We start from the raw sequence: 15,395 nt of genomic DNA on the forward strand, positions 1-15,395 counted from the left end.
AGGGCTTGATCCGTGGTAAAAATACTTGCAGGTCTTATGATAACTTTACCAGTCTCTTTTAAGCACAAACACACAGAACAGCGGGTGCTCATGCAATGCTACATGACACTGTGCCACTACAGTCTGGACATGGGAGGAATGGGTCAAAAACATTTTGCAAGATTATTGAAGTCTCTGGCATCACAACTGTCATGGAGACCAGGCGTAAAAATATAGATTGCTTTCAAGCTGTACTAATGCTGAAGTTTTAACCTGGCTTGAAGAGAGACAAGTTACTGGGTAAACAGATAGAGCTTTCAGAATCAGCCCCTTACCAGACCTTCTGTGATATACTCTCCAGCTGTTCAGCCCATCACTCTAAGACAACCTACACTTTATGGAACATTTTCTTTACAAAATCCATTTGGAAGGACTTTTACTCTACCTTCCTCACTTCTATTTTAGAAGCCTGGACTATATTTGTCTTGGTTCATGTCTTAGGAGACCTTTGATTTGCACTACATACTTTGAAAAAGAAATATTTTTCATTATCTGGCAAGCTTTCTCTTTGTAATATATATTCAGACAAAGCAGGACAGATGCTGATTTTTTTTCCCCTAGCTGTAAAAAACAAAAAATAAAAACTTGTTAAACTATGGCATAGATAAAGCCAGACTGTCTGAAAGAAATTAAATGTCTCCTTCACATTCTCTAACTCCTTCTGAATGCTTTTATTAGCATCCTTTTTCCCTAATAATTATTCTTGTGGGTGATTTAGTGTTACAAAATGAATAAAGGAATAAACATCTTTCTTTTTCTTGTAATAGAGACCTCACCAGGGGAAAAAAGAAAAAAAAAAATAAAAAGAAAAAGAAAAAAGGGTAACAGAAAAAAACTGAAGTAAAGCACCTATATTTTCAGTCACAGAATATTGTTCCTCTAAAGATAAGAAACTCCAGCTCTTCCTTTTTATTTTTTTTTAATAGTAAGACATCTAAGTTTAACAAAAGCAAGTTCTCATGTAACTGTAAAAGAGTCCACACATGCATAGAGATGTTAAGAAAATCATAACCAACATGGATGAAATAACCTGAGACTATTACTATAACAATTCTGAATTTTTCGTCCTTTGTTTCTCTCAGTGACTCCAGTTTGTTGAAACCCTAATAGTATATCAAAAGCTGGTGATCATAAGGAAAAGGTACATATTTTCAGAAAGAATATGCTGTCCATGCCATTTCATTATAGACTAATTTGAAGAAAATCAACTTCTGCTTTAATTATGTGACTAAGGCCAGATTATTTCAGAGGGTTTGCTGACAATAAAACTATCCTACCAGTATATGGAATATAGTAAATTGGTTTGTGCACCTAATCTCTCTTTCACCCACATGTTCTATGACCTCCCATTAAAACCAGCATAGCAGGTCATACAACTCAAGCAAGAAAACGTGAAAGAAATAGGAAAGAAACTGTACTTTCTACATGCAGGAAGGCTAGCATGTGATAAAATCTTTAAATCTTGGTAACATTTCTTCCATTTTCCTTTCTCCCTCTGGCAGAACATTTTCCTAATTGTAGTTCACAGAGTGGTTGTCATACTGTAAGCTCTACCCACTAAAGCTCTCTAAAAAATTAAATTCTTCTGCTGCCTGCTGTCTTCTGGAAGATTATTCAGCTTTCTCCATTCCTTCCTAGGAATCAAACCATAGATGTTTGTTTCCCTTCCCAAAAGCAGAAATAAACACTGGAGAATTGCATATGCGATGTGGGAGCAAGTTTCTTGCTGAAAGTGAGAAAGTTTCAAAACCCACAAAATGTTGCTTCTCCCAGATTTTGGGAAGGAGGCTAATTAGCTCAATAGTCCCTAACTGCAGATTTTCTGAATCACTGTTTAAGTATAGTTCTGAGCTCATGTACTATCTCAGTTATAGATTGTTGTTAGTTAAAATCTTCATGACAATATATGGGAGACCAAGGACTAAAACTCCAGGGTAAGACTGTTCTTGATCTATCATCTGATCTAGTGCATCATTTCTGCCCAACTCACACTGTTTCTTTGTCCCTGCCTCTCATATTGTTCTTCTAATGATTTCTCTTTCCCATATTCCATCTACCTGAAGGCTCTTATTCTGAAATGCTGGACTAATTCCTCCTCTCTCCTTTTGCTGACTTAATGTCAGAAGAAATTAGCAACACAAGGGAGAAGAGGAATTTACCTTCTGTTCAGACCAAAGCAGTTGAGAAAATCCTATCAAAAGTAATTTCCGTCTTTGGGTTTGATCATGTTTGGCACAAAGGGATCATGGAAAACTTGGCCTTCGGGTTCTAATATTAATTTCTGAAAATTTGGGGAATTAATGACTTATGTTATATTTGACCATAACAGAAATCCCTGGACTCCTGCCACTCTCAAATTTGATGTTAAATGTATTAAACTGTGGAGTATTAATTCTTTTTGTTAGTGGAATACTGAGAAATCAACACCCCCTTTATCTGTGCATATTCACACTTTAAAGAAAAAGAAGAAAAAAAAAAACAACACAACAAAAACAAATCATTTGTTGGCAAGACAATAAAATGAAAGCAAATCAAGTAAAAATCAAGATCTGGAACAGTTCACCTTTATTTTTCTTCCTGAATGCAGCCAAAAATATTACATTAGGCAAACTTTCCTAAAGTACTAATTACTGGCTTTGACAGCATCATTGTTCAAACACTGATGAAGGACAAATATAGCATCGACATGTTTAAGATCAGCATATGTAGGTGACCATATAAGAAGCAGCTTAGTGCAAGTACGCAGGTACTGGATACATTCAAGAAGCAGCTTCTTCCCATTTACCTACACAATGCTGCTGCTTGATTCACTGTTTCTTAATCAGAGGCTCGGATATAATTATAATAGCAGCTGTACATATAACTTGCTTGTGCAGGATTCATACCCCAAGGAGTTTCTAAGACTTCTTTTTTTTTTTTTTTTGTGTAAATGTTAATATGTGTCATGATGTTTATATAGAGAGAAATTCACACCTTCTCAAAATGCCACAAGATAGAACAGCTTCTTTATTTTAGAAAATTCAGCCCATTCATTCAACCAATATTAAATATGGCTGAGAGCTGTTGTGCAGCACACAATGCTGCTTTAGAGCACTAATATTATTACTCTTTCTTAATAGGGGGCTCTAATAGGGAATCACAAACTCAGGAATTTTAGCTTAGCACCTCACAATTTGGAAGCCTCCAGGCTCATTGCTTTCCTGCTTTCAGGTTTGCCTTCCTTTTCTGCACAACTGAAGCCTCTGTCAAATTCTCTCATCCTCAGACTTTCCTGGGCAACACCCAGAAAATGTATTTGTCTCACTTCTCAGTGAGCAAACTCATGTCCTGCACAGTTTGAAAATGGCACTTATCAGGGCTCTTGTTTGCCAGAGCATCTGGAAGTCAAGAAATGAGAGGGAAACAGAAGCAACACTTTTCTCAAATGAGTCTTTTCCATATCTTTTTATAGTTTCAAGCACATCATTAAATAGTGGTATGGCTCAAGAAGAAGAAAAGTGTCATCCCAAGCCCTCTCTCTCACCACCATGTGGTCATTTGCAACCATATCAATTAGGAGCCAGTAATGAACTGTGCACATTTAGCTCACCCAGATGATTTTTTAAATTTCTTTTTGAAATCAAGCACACTATCATTGCACAGGCTGATATAGAACAAAAGTTCAATACAGAGGACTTTTTCACTCTGAAATATACCACAGGAGAGGTGCTCTTCTTTATGAAAAGTGTTAACTATCTGGTCAAAAAGACAGCATGTAGTTTAAAGAAGAGACATTTTCAAAGGGAAATAATTCTTATTTTAATTATTCTAGCCATTTCTGATATATTCTAGATAAGAAAAGAAGAAAGAATTAATACTTCAGAAATTGAGACTTCAAAAAGAAATTATCTGTTAAAGCTATCTACTCCACTGCAAGAGATTTTCCTCTAGCAGGTACATCCTGATGTAGATGGTTTTCACAATTACAGAATCTCCAAATGATGAGGGTCAGGACATCAGGCAAGTAATAAAAAAGATACCTTTATGATTTAAACTTAATGGAAGTAGATTAATAACTTGATTCCCTTTAATTTCTTTTAATCTCTATCTTTCATAAACATTTTATCTTTCCCAGTCTTGAGTTAAGAGGGACTTCAAGGCAATAGGATGAAAGTCTTCTGACTTATAAACAGACCTTAGTGATTCTCCCCAAGATGCCTAATGTATTCAAGAACAAAGTGTGCCTTCAGAGTGCTTTGCTTAGGAGAACTGGAAAGCAGCATCCCAGTAATAACCAGAACTGCATTAGGGCATTGAGGAACATGCTTAAATCCTGAGGTAGTAAAAATGTTTATCACATTCTGACATGAAAAAAAACATACATTCATACTCTAGATAAGGAGAGAGATAGCTGAGTTGCCAAATACAATTTTTTCCCAAATGCTTTTATTTCCCTTCAGTAAAACGGGGAGTTGGTGTAGGTGTGGGGGAAAACATGCCTCTGAATTTTTGTCTGGATTTCTTAGGAAGAAAGTCTAAAAATAGAGTCAAATACTATTACGAAATCGTCCTAAACTAAACAGAAACTGCTGTACTACTAAGTCAAAAGCTTTTCTCTTCAGGTCTGAAGGAGCTTTAGGATTTACCACATGTCTTAAATTTAAAATTCAGTAATGTGATTGGGACTTTTTGTTAATTATTCTATGTGACAAAAAATATCAACTGACAGGAGATCAAACATGCCTTCTCCTATAAACCTCCATCAAGGACTCTTTTCAGAACTACCATAAAATTATTAAAGACTACCTTTGCAGAAATATCATATTTTACAAAAGTTTTTCAAGGCATGAGCTTCAGTTGTAGTAGCTAACCCAGTGACATGCAAGAATTGAGGCTATAGAAAATTAATAGCTTGCTTAGGCTCCAGCTGTTGACTTCCTGGGCAGTTGACAACCTGGGCAAAGCCATGTTTTACCCAAAATCCTTACGCTGGATATTCAGCAGTGGAAGTAATTCACTCAGCCTCTATCTGAGGTTCTGCTCAGTTTCTCAGCCAGTCTAAGCAGTCAGCTCATATGAAGAATGAACAAGTCTGCTCATGTGAACACTTCAGCTCACATGAAAAAGTTGTGTTATGTGGATCTATGTTTAAATAGAGAAGAAATACAATGCTTAAGCAAGTATATCCATTAACCATACTTGAATAGTATAATCCCACTGAATCTAAACGGCTAGGAAGCTGACATAATCCATCAATTTCCATGAAACCCAGTGGGGAAACTTAGTACTCTTCAGTAACAAGAAAGTTTTAATAACGGTCAATCACAATAGTATTCTATATGTACTCTACTTTTATCTATTACCCTAATAAGATAAAATATGAGCTGGTTTGCAAATGAGTAAGTGCATTAATAAGTGTCCACATTAATCTGCAAAAGGTAACATTTGATTTCCTATTTCCTGAGGTTTTATGCTCGACACATTGATTTGTGGAGTTAGTGGCCAGAATACTGTTCTCATTTCTTGTTTTATGTACCCTTATTTACCAAAAGCAAAAATAAACTCATTAAGTCTTCTGTTGAGATCAGTCCAGAAATCATATTTAATATTCTTGATCTGCCTTGTACTTTGTTTATTTAATTAAAACCCTCTTAAAAAACAGAACAAAACAACCCCAAACTATCCCCAAAAAAGACAACTGCTGACAAGATACCAACTTATTCAAATGAGGCACTGAAAAAAGTTTCCATAACATTTTCAATATCACACTTAGGGAAGTGTTTTGCTAATGTAAGAATCAGTAAATTGAACAATAAGAATTTAATAAACCAGACTTAGGTATATTAGATGAAGTAGGAATATCCCTGAGGAAAAAAGTTTTAAAATAACCTTTCCAGAAAGAAAAATTCTTGCTAACTACTTTAGTTTTTTTCCACCTTAATGACAGCAAGCAAGGTAGTGTCATAAAAGTGAGTTGATCATACAACCCTTTTTCTAGGTAAATTCTAACTCAAAAAGATACATACAGCTGCAAATACAGTTATCCTTTAATCATAAAAAGAAAATTAAATAAATGTTCTGAATTAGTCTAAATTACTTGATCTTATGAGTTGATTTTATGTTGCTACCAACTATCAAGCCACATCCCTAGAGGAAACACACTCCAAGCCAAGTGCCCTACTGAGGCACAAGTTGTGCTCCAGGAGAACTGTTGTGCTTCATTGTACCACAAGTGATTGATAACTTTGCCCTATTCAGTGACTTTGTGGCTAAAAGTGCATGTGATCATCATATGTCATTGTACCAATGCTTCTTGTAATGTCAAACAGGAATCTGGTTCTCCAGTGGATACATTTTGAATGAGCCCACAGAGCTTTGAGAGTACTAAGCATCCATCAAGCAAAAATAATTAGCAGAGGCTTTGGTTTGGATACAAAAATGTAAATTGGTCACTAGTCATTTATACATATTTCAGTAGCATAAATAAACATATTTAATGCACATATATGTCTATATGCAGGGGCATAGGTGTGCAAAAGAAACTTGCAATCATGTTATATATCTGATTTACTATTTGACATGTATTTAATTTTAGATATAAAAATGGCCTCTAGTCAGTAAGTCATTTTTTACTACTTCCTGTGGGTAGATAGGAATATTGCTTTCTTCTCTGTTTGACAGCATTTACAGTTTTCCCAAAGCTATCAGATAGAATTTGAACTTTGGACGAGGTAGCTTTTGTCTTACAACTCAAAATGTTAAATCTGAAAGAAAGAATGATCCTTATTCTTTTTTCTTTTTTTTTTTTTTTTCTCCCTCAGAATGAGATACACCGTGAGTTTAATATGATATTATTAAGGAACTAAACATTGTGGATTTCTGATACTGATTCTTTTCCCCTTTGGTTGCATCCCGTAAAAGAGCTATATATTTTTACTGAAGATTTAGAACAGATGAACCATTTAATGCCAGCGTAATCAAGGTGAATGATAACTCCGGACAATAAAGCTACATGTGTCTGGAATAGGAGTGTGACTGTTTTAAGACACCTGGAGTTTTCTTGTAGCTTATCAATCTAATGCCACTAAAAGCAAAGTCTCCTATAAAATAAGAAAATACTATCACTCAGTTTTAGTACATTTCATTGAATTTACTGTGCAATTATAAATACATTTAATAAGTGGTTGACAAATAAGCAAATTTTACATGACATTTTTACCATCTATTTAAAGTCATGAATCCATTAATTTGGGTACATTATATTGCATTTGTTTTAGAAAAAATTATATCTTTACTATTGCAATATAGCTTACTGGAATTAATAAACTAATTAACATGCCATTTAGCAGAGCTCTATAGCAAAATATAAATTTTTTTCAGGTCCAAATCATAAATTCCATTGTTTTCAGTGTATTGCTTTTCTTACACTGAGTACCCTGTGTGCAGTACTTAATATAATACATCTAAAAAAGCAATATATCAGTACTGGTCTCAGGAATTCACTAGATATTACTGGTGCAGCAAACAAACATACCACCACCACCCCCAAATCTATGTCAAAAAATTGGGACTAAAAACCTGAAAACCACAGTTCCTCTACTTGAAGTACAGAGATTAGTGTGCTTCAGAAAGCACTAGTACTCCAATAAGACATGACCAAAACATGTTTTCTCCCCTGTTTATTAAAACGGTTGCTTCCACCAGTCTACTTTCTTAGACTGGTTTGGCAACCCCTAATCCCATTGCTCTTTAAAACTTCATATAGAGCTCCCTGTAATACACTTGTTAAAAAAGCAAACGTATTTCCATAAAACAGTGGAAATGTTGTCAGCTTTCTAGAAAACTTTAACAAAGGTGCTCTTTACCACCACTTTGGAGAAGAAATACATATATATATATAGAAGTAAAAGTTCCATCTAATAACTCTTCAGTATACCATAAAGAACCAAACAATATCTAATGTTAGGCACTAATACTTTGGGTTTATTTGCCCAATGAAGAAGACAAAACTGTAGATAATTAAGGAAGCTGACCATTTTGGAAAAAAAAAGTGGCAAGAAGGGGAATTAAAATTTTGATTTTAAAATGTTAATTACTTTTCTTCCTTGACTACACAATGTTCACCTAAGCTTGAGTATACAAAATTCAGTGACAACAAAACAAATTGGGGTTTTGGAGTTGTTATTTCATTGTTGTAGGTGTTTTTAGTTTAGAATTTCATAGAAAGTAATCAGAAAGATTTCACACAGAACTCTCAAAACCAGTGTGGCCTAGAGGACTGTCAAACTGGTTAAACATAAATTATGTCTCAAGTATGGAGGTTACTTCCCTCTCAGATAAGCAGTGGTAATGGCAGAAATTCTCTGATTCCGGTGAAAAGTGAGACAACTCTATTTAAACTATAGTGGTATTGCCTACATTTCTATCAGGGATGTTGCATTTTGGCCACATGACTATCTTTAAGAAAGCTGTAACTCAAAACACAGAATGGAATATTTCTGACCTGAAAATTAAGGTCTAGTTACATACTGGTGTAGATGTACTTTGCTATGCCATTCATATCAATGTTAATTGTGATTTTATTAACCATAGCCAGTATGAATCTTACAACGAGAGACAGTGATGGTGACAGAATAAAGGCTTTAAAGTATATTGAATTCCTCCCAGAAATCTTTAGGTGCCAAAATGCTTATTCACTAAGGGCTCAGTGATTAAGTCAAAGGAGGTCATTAAGGAAACATGAATCGTCAACAAGTTTATAAGAAAAATGAAACTGCTTTGAGATGGAAAAAGAATCCTGTTTAGTTAATATGAGCTTCATCTACTTTTATTTAAAATATTAAACTACAATATTGATATCTTAGGGATATACTTACTCTTAGTGGAATGATTTCTGTGGTGTTCTTTAGAGGGTCAAACTCCATCCAAAAAAAGCTAAGAAGAAAGTGGTAAGCAACTGATGTTTTCTTTTATCTGTCAAACTAGATGTGGGAAAGAAAAATATATTAATATTTTTTGGCAAATTACCAAAACCAAAATATACACACACAAATCCATCTCCCTCCCCCCAAAAACAAACCACACCACCTCAGAAAAAAAACTCAACCCATGCTCAAATTCATATCAAATTTCATCCTGAAGTTGAATTTACAGTACATTTATTGATTTACTGGGGGTAGAGTGGGGAAATCAGACAGTTCTAAACATTTCCAGGCAGAAAAATTTACTAACAAGACAATACAGTGACAGTGTACAAAGACAATTAAAATACATGGTCATCGACAGACTGAGTAGAAGTTTAACACTTTACTTCAAATTCTTAGCTATCTCAGGCTCTGCAACCCTCGGGAAGAGGATATAGATAGGTTCATCTTCTTGAAGTTAGAGAAAGATGGAGAAGACCAAGATAAGATCAAACTTGATCATTATCTAGAAAGAAACAGACCTATGGAAAAGAAAGTAAGATATTCTTCACTTCTTCCAGTAAGTACACATATTTATGAAATTAGAGTCCCACTTCCTACAGTCTGATCAAGATCAAATTATGCCATTATTATTTCATTTGTTATGGGTTAAGTCCTGAAAGATTATACAATTTCATGACAGTAGCTTTGATAATAAGAAAAGCCATACATTAAAACCACAAATATTTGTAGAGTTCCCTAGCTTAATTTGGGAGTCAAATATTCTCCAGTATGATTTTTGTAAGAGGACAATATCTTTTCCAAAGTAATAATCACCCCTTTAAACAGAACCCAACCATCTTAAGAGTAAAAAATAACCACTTGCAAATGCTTTAATATTTTCTTGTAATAAAGACAGAATCTTTTATCAAAACTCCTAGAAGAGCCTTAAAGATATCTGTGTCATTCTGAATATCCTGAATATTTTAAGTTCTGTTTTCATCTTGCCTTTAAATGTCTCACTTTTTATTTTCAATGTATTTACACAGAGGACATGGTAACTGGTTTAACCTCTAATTTTACTTCCAAGATTTTCATGTCCTGAAGCAGAATTTCATGGAGCAAATATGTATGAAGAAAAATTAAAGATGCCACTCTTACAGGAACCCAGTTATGGGTTTGGAATATAGCAATTGCTGTACTTGATCAGACAACAGGCTCAGCAAATCCCATAACCTGCCTAAAGCAGAGTCCATCAGTACATTTTCTCTAAGCAATATATTTCCTCTGCTGCATTCCAGAAACGAATGTATTCAAGTGCAACAGTAATATAGTACAACGCATAGGAGAGAAACTTCTCAATTCTTAAAGCATGAGACTTGCCTTATCATTGCATACTCAACAGCAAATGTGTCTTAAATTCTAACTACAATATCTGACAGGATGACCTCCATTTATAATAAGTTTCACAGAGGTGACTACTTAGTCTTGGGACGTGTTGGTTTTTTCTAATGACGTTAATTCTTAGTGTTTACCAGTCTTTTGTAATAATATAGTGTAATGTGAAGGAACACCGACCAGACTAGTTTATGCCATGGAAACTTCATCTGTTGAGTTTAATTTGCTCCTACCTTAACTTTGTCTTTCTTCACTGTTTCCTATCACTCTTAGGAAAAGAATGTGCTAGACCTGAGTCTGAACTAACCCCATTAGTTTTTATTTCCTTTACAGAAATATTTCTGACCCTTGTCTGCAAAAAAGAAACAGACAAACAAGAGCTCCCTCCCAAATGTCTCTTTTCTTTAATCTCTTTCTTCAGTTACTGTACAATAAGGTTTTGTGGAAATTATCCCATGTTTTCTCTGACTAGGAAAACTTGGAAAGGTGTGCTTTCTTCTCACTCTTGAATACTGTCATTATTCTCTACAAGAGTTCATAAAAAGTGTTTAAGTCACATATTCACAGTTAATATATGTGAGCATAAGTCACGTCCTTTAAAAGGATGTGGCTTGTTAACAAGGGCCTATTTTCCTTGTCCTGCTTGCTTCACTGCAGATAAGGTTGTGACTTCTGCAAGAGAAAAAAATCACATTCTACAAGGGTTGGTGAGCACATTGCACAGGGAAGAGGGGCTAGAGGAACAGTAAGAATCACAGTCGACCTACAGATATTGTGTGAGGTTTTCTGAAACTCATCATGCAAAGACATGGCATGGAAAGGGAAGATTTGCTTACAAGTTACTTTGTTTCTATTCTTTCTCATCCCCCATTCTTTTTTATTTCTGAAAGCTCCTTGTTTCGATTCCTGTTATAATAAGAAGCTAGCTTTGTGCAGTCAAAGCCCTCTGATGTACAGACTTTAAAGACACAGTGGAAGCAGAGCCATCTCAAGGGTTTAGGGACCACATCACTATCCCTCAAGAGGAAAAGAAGTTCTTGTCTTGCCTTTAATATAAGTTCCCTACCTGCCTAATGGTAGGGGAGAGGAGATACTAATAAAACCATTCCTGCTTTTCACTGTGGGATAATCTCCCATCAATTTCACTGCTTCTTTTGCATCCCATCTAATCCATTCTAATTCACCTTGTCCTTCTGCTTCTCTACCTGAGATCATGACCTTCTAGCCAAGGACATCTTTCTGCTTGTAAAATACACAAGGAAAGGGTTTTCATCTGTGGTGGGCTGACCTCTGCCTACAGCTCAGCCCGACATGGCCCCTTGCTCTCTCCACCTCAGTGGGATGGGGAAGGGAATCAGAAGGACAAAAGTGAGAAAACTCATGAATCAACATAAAGACAATTTAATAGGTAAAACAACACTGTGCATGCAAGCAAAGCAAAATAAGGAAATAATTCACTACTTCCCATCAGCAGGCAGATGTTCAGCCATTTCCAGGAAAGCAGGTCTTCATCATGTGTAACAGATACTTAGGAAGAAAAATGCCATAACTCCAAACATCCCTTTTTCCTCCTTCTTTCCCCAGCTTTTGTTGCTGAGCACAGTGTCATATGGCATGGGATATATATTAAAAATAGATATGTAAGTATGTAATCCTGTTAAACATATGAAGGCTTTTTAATTTCAACTCCAGTTCCAGCATTCTGCTTAGATCCCTGGAAAACTTTCTTTCTAAGGGACTGTATGTATAGCTCCTTACAAGAATCTGGTACTACAGAATATCCAGATAAATTTCACCCCTTTGAAATACAGTCTCGAGCTTCTCTTGAGAAGTTGTTTTCCTCAAAGCCACATTATGGCAACACAGATATGAAGAAATAAATTCAGGGTAGCTGCAGCTTTAGAGATGAACTGGGAAAATTAAAAAAGTATAATTTAAAAATTGACTGAACAACTGACAGCCCCAAAGGTAATGCTGTTGATCACACATTACTTAGTTGTCCAAGCTCTCCTTTCATCCACAATAGCCATGGAAGTGCATTAGTAACAATAGTTTAGTGGCATTTTTACTTGCCAGAATTAACTTGCATTAGTAAATTCGCACCATGGTGTAGCAATGTATAGTTTGATCTGTTTTAATCAGCTAAGTACACCTGCAGGAGAGGAGCATTTTGTTTCTGTAAATATATAGGAAGTTTCAGGTGGCAAATTCCTTGCTATTCAATCACCTGAGGAGGCTATTTACACTTCTGATTTCAACTGCCCTCTCCTTATGTCTCTGCATAATATTTGATTTGAATTTCGTTTGTTTTAATGTTACAGAATGTTAGGGGTGATTTTGAATTCTGACATACTTGTGTAGAAGATTGTAAACTGGAAGATCATTATTTGGAAGCTTCTTGACTTTCGTTAGCTGTCAGTAAAACTAAGTTTGCAGATCACTCAATCACTTTTCCAGGTGCTCTCTACTTGCTGTTGATACCTGCTGATGTTGCCTTACCTGCTCAGAACAGCACTGAAGAAATACACACAGTCTCTAAAGGAATATATCCATTTTGTGACCATCTAGGCCGAAACAGAAGACACTTCACACTTAGCAAGCTGATCCAACTATACACTGCTCCACATAAATGAAACCTAGCAATTAATATAATCTGATGATGTACAGATAATTTTTGGTAACTGTTGCAAAGTACACAGTAGAAGAACTAAACTGCATAGATTTATAACTTTTTGTCTCATTTCTGATTTTAAGCAGCTTTACTGAACTGTTTTGTTAGTGATTTTTGTGTTTGTTTCTCTCCTTGTTGAACACCTGTGGGGTCCTGTACTGAACACACATGCAGAGATATATCTAAGTACCTGTTTTCCTAGACATCTGTCCTACTGATACAAGATAACTCGGTGACAGAGACATAGGATAAATACATGTGCACTACAGTTAGTTGTGAGTTGCTTGGGAAATTAAACCTTTTTTTTTTTTTTTTCTGGAATTTTGCTGTCACTATGCACTTTGCCAGATTTATTAGTTAATACTCATCTCTGATTTAAAATGAAGAAAAGCTTGACCTGGGAAAAAAAGCTTCTGCTTAAAAAAGTCATACTGTATAAGTTCTGTTATAGATGGAAAATTTCTTACACAGTTCTAGGGACAAGCTGTTAAATTAATTCAAATAACACTGAAAAATTGCATATGTAAGTTGTAGACTGGTAGAGAATATAACTTTAGTCATTTCTGCATTACAACAAAACCAAAACATGGTACATTTTAAAAAGATTTATCTGGTACTTCAATTTCAATTATGTAAAAGAGCAGACACAATCAGGGATAAATCTGTGGGGTTGTGTTTTTTATTTTCTTGTGATCATTTTCATTCCATTAACTTCTCTTTTTTCTGAAGTGATTTAGCTTTCTACCAGTAAGTGTTCAGATATAGACATGTGTGTTGGGAAACTGTTTTTTAACCATATCACAGAATCACAGAATCATCTAGGTTGGAAAAGACCTTGAAGATCATCCAGTCCAACCATTAATCTAACATTGACAGTTCCCAACTACACCATATCCCTAAGTGCTATGTCAACACGACTCTTAAACACCTCCAGGGATGGGGACTCCAACATTTCCCTGGGCAGCCCATTCCCACGCCTAACAAGCCGTTCTGTAAAGAAATGCTTCCTAATATCCAGTCTAAACCTTCACTGGCACAACTTGAGGCCATTACCTCTTTGTTATGTTGTTAAAGAGACTCATCCCCAGCTCTCTGCAACCTCCTTTCAGGTAGTTGTAGAGGGCGATGAGGTCTCCCCTCAGCTTCCTCTTCTCCAGACTAAACAACCCCAGTTCCCTCAGCCGCTCCTCGTACGACATGTGCTCCAGACCCTTCACCAGCTTTGTTGCCCTTCTCTGGACACGCTCGAGTAATTCAATGTCCTTCTTGTAGTGAGGGGCCCAAAACTGAACACAGTAATTGAGGTGCAGCCTCACCCGTGCCGAGTACAGGGGTAAGATCACTTCCCTGTCCCTGCTGGCCACACTATTTCTGATGCAAGCCAGGATGCCATTGACCTTCTTGGCCACCTGGGCACACTGCTGGTTCATGTTCAACTGGCTGTCAATCAACACCCCCAGGTCCCTCTCTGACTGGCAGCTCTCCAGCCACTCCTCCCCAAGCCTGTAGTGCTGCTTCGGGTTGTTGTGGCCAAAGTGCAGTACCCGGCATTTGGTCTTATTGAAACTCATACAGTTGGCCTTAGCCCATCACTTCAGCCTGTCCAGATCTCTCTGCAGAGCCTCCCTACCCTCGAGCAGATCAACACTCCCACCCAACTTGGTGTCATCTGCAAACTTACTGAGGGTGCACTCGATGCCCTCGTCTAGATCATCAATAAAGATGTTAAACAGGAGTGGCCCCAAAACCGAGCCCTGGGGGACACCACCAGAACCTTTACATATATATTAGATTTAAATACAAAAAAACCATCTATGATCTCCTACAAATTAATTGAAAGCATAGAAAATGCTATGTTTTTTAGAAGAAAAAGCATTTACGTTTATCTTGAACAAAGAATAAAGCTATATTATTATCACTTTCGCTATCTACTTTGCAGTGTCATGTCCACATTAAGGAATAATCAAAAAACAATGAAAATTTTTAAAATCTCCTTAGTACAGCTACGGCTGAATTGGGCCAAATCACTGAAGTTTTATACAGCATTTCTGGAAAAAACACAGTGTTCAAGTCCTTTCCCACTTGCCAGTATTCCACAGGGACAAGCAGCTTAAATTATGTACTGTAACACCATCTGAACTTTGAAATTTTAACTGATTTAGTAAAATACATCTAATCTCATTACTTTGTGTACTTATATGCAACAGCTTAAAGTGAGAATGGTCATTTAAATGACTACTCTAAATTCTCAGTTGCCATAAAAATGCATTTGAAATACCCAACTGACGCATTTGGGGAGGACAAACTGGAAGAGAGTTCATTAAAGTTTCACTATGTTAAGAAGGTCTGTACTAACTAGCTAGAGATAGTGAATGATTTTTCAGAGGTTTTCACTATTTTTCAGA

Source organism: Strix uralensis, chromosome 1 (assembly GCF_047716275.1).
Source record: "Strix uralensis isolate ZFMK-TIS-50842 chromosome 1, bStrUra1, whole genome shotgun sequence".
NCBI classification, from domain to species: domain Eukaryota; kingdom Metazoa; phylum Chordata; class Aves; order Strigiformes; family Strigidae; genus Strix; species Strix uralensis.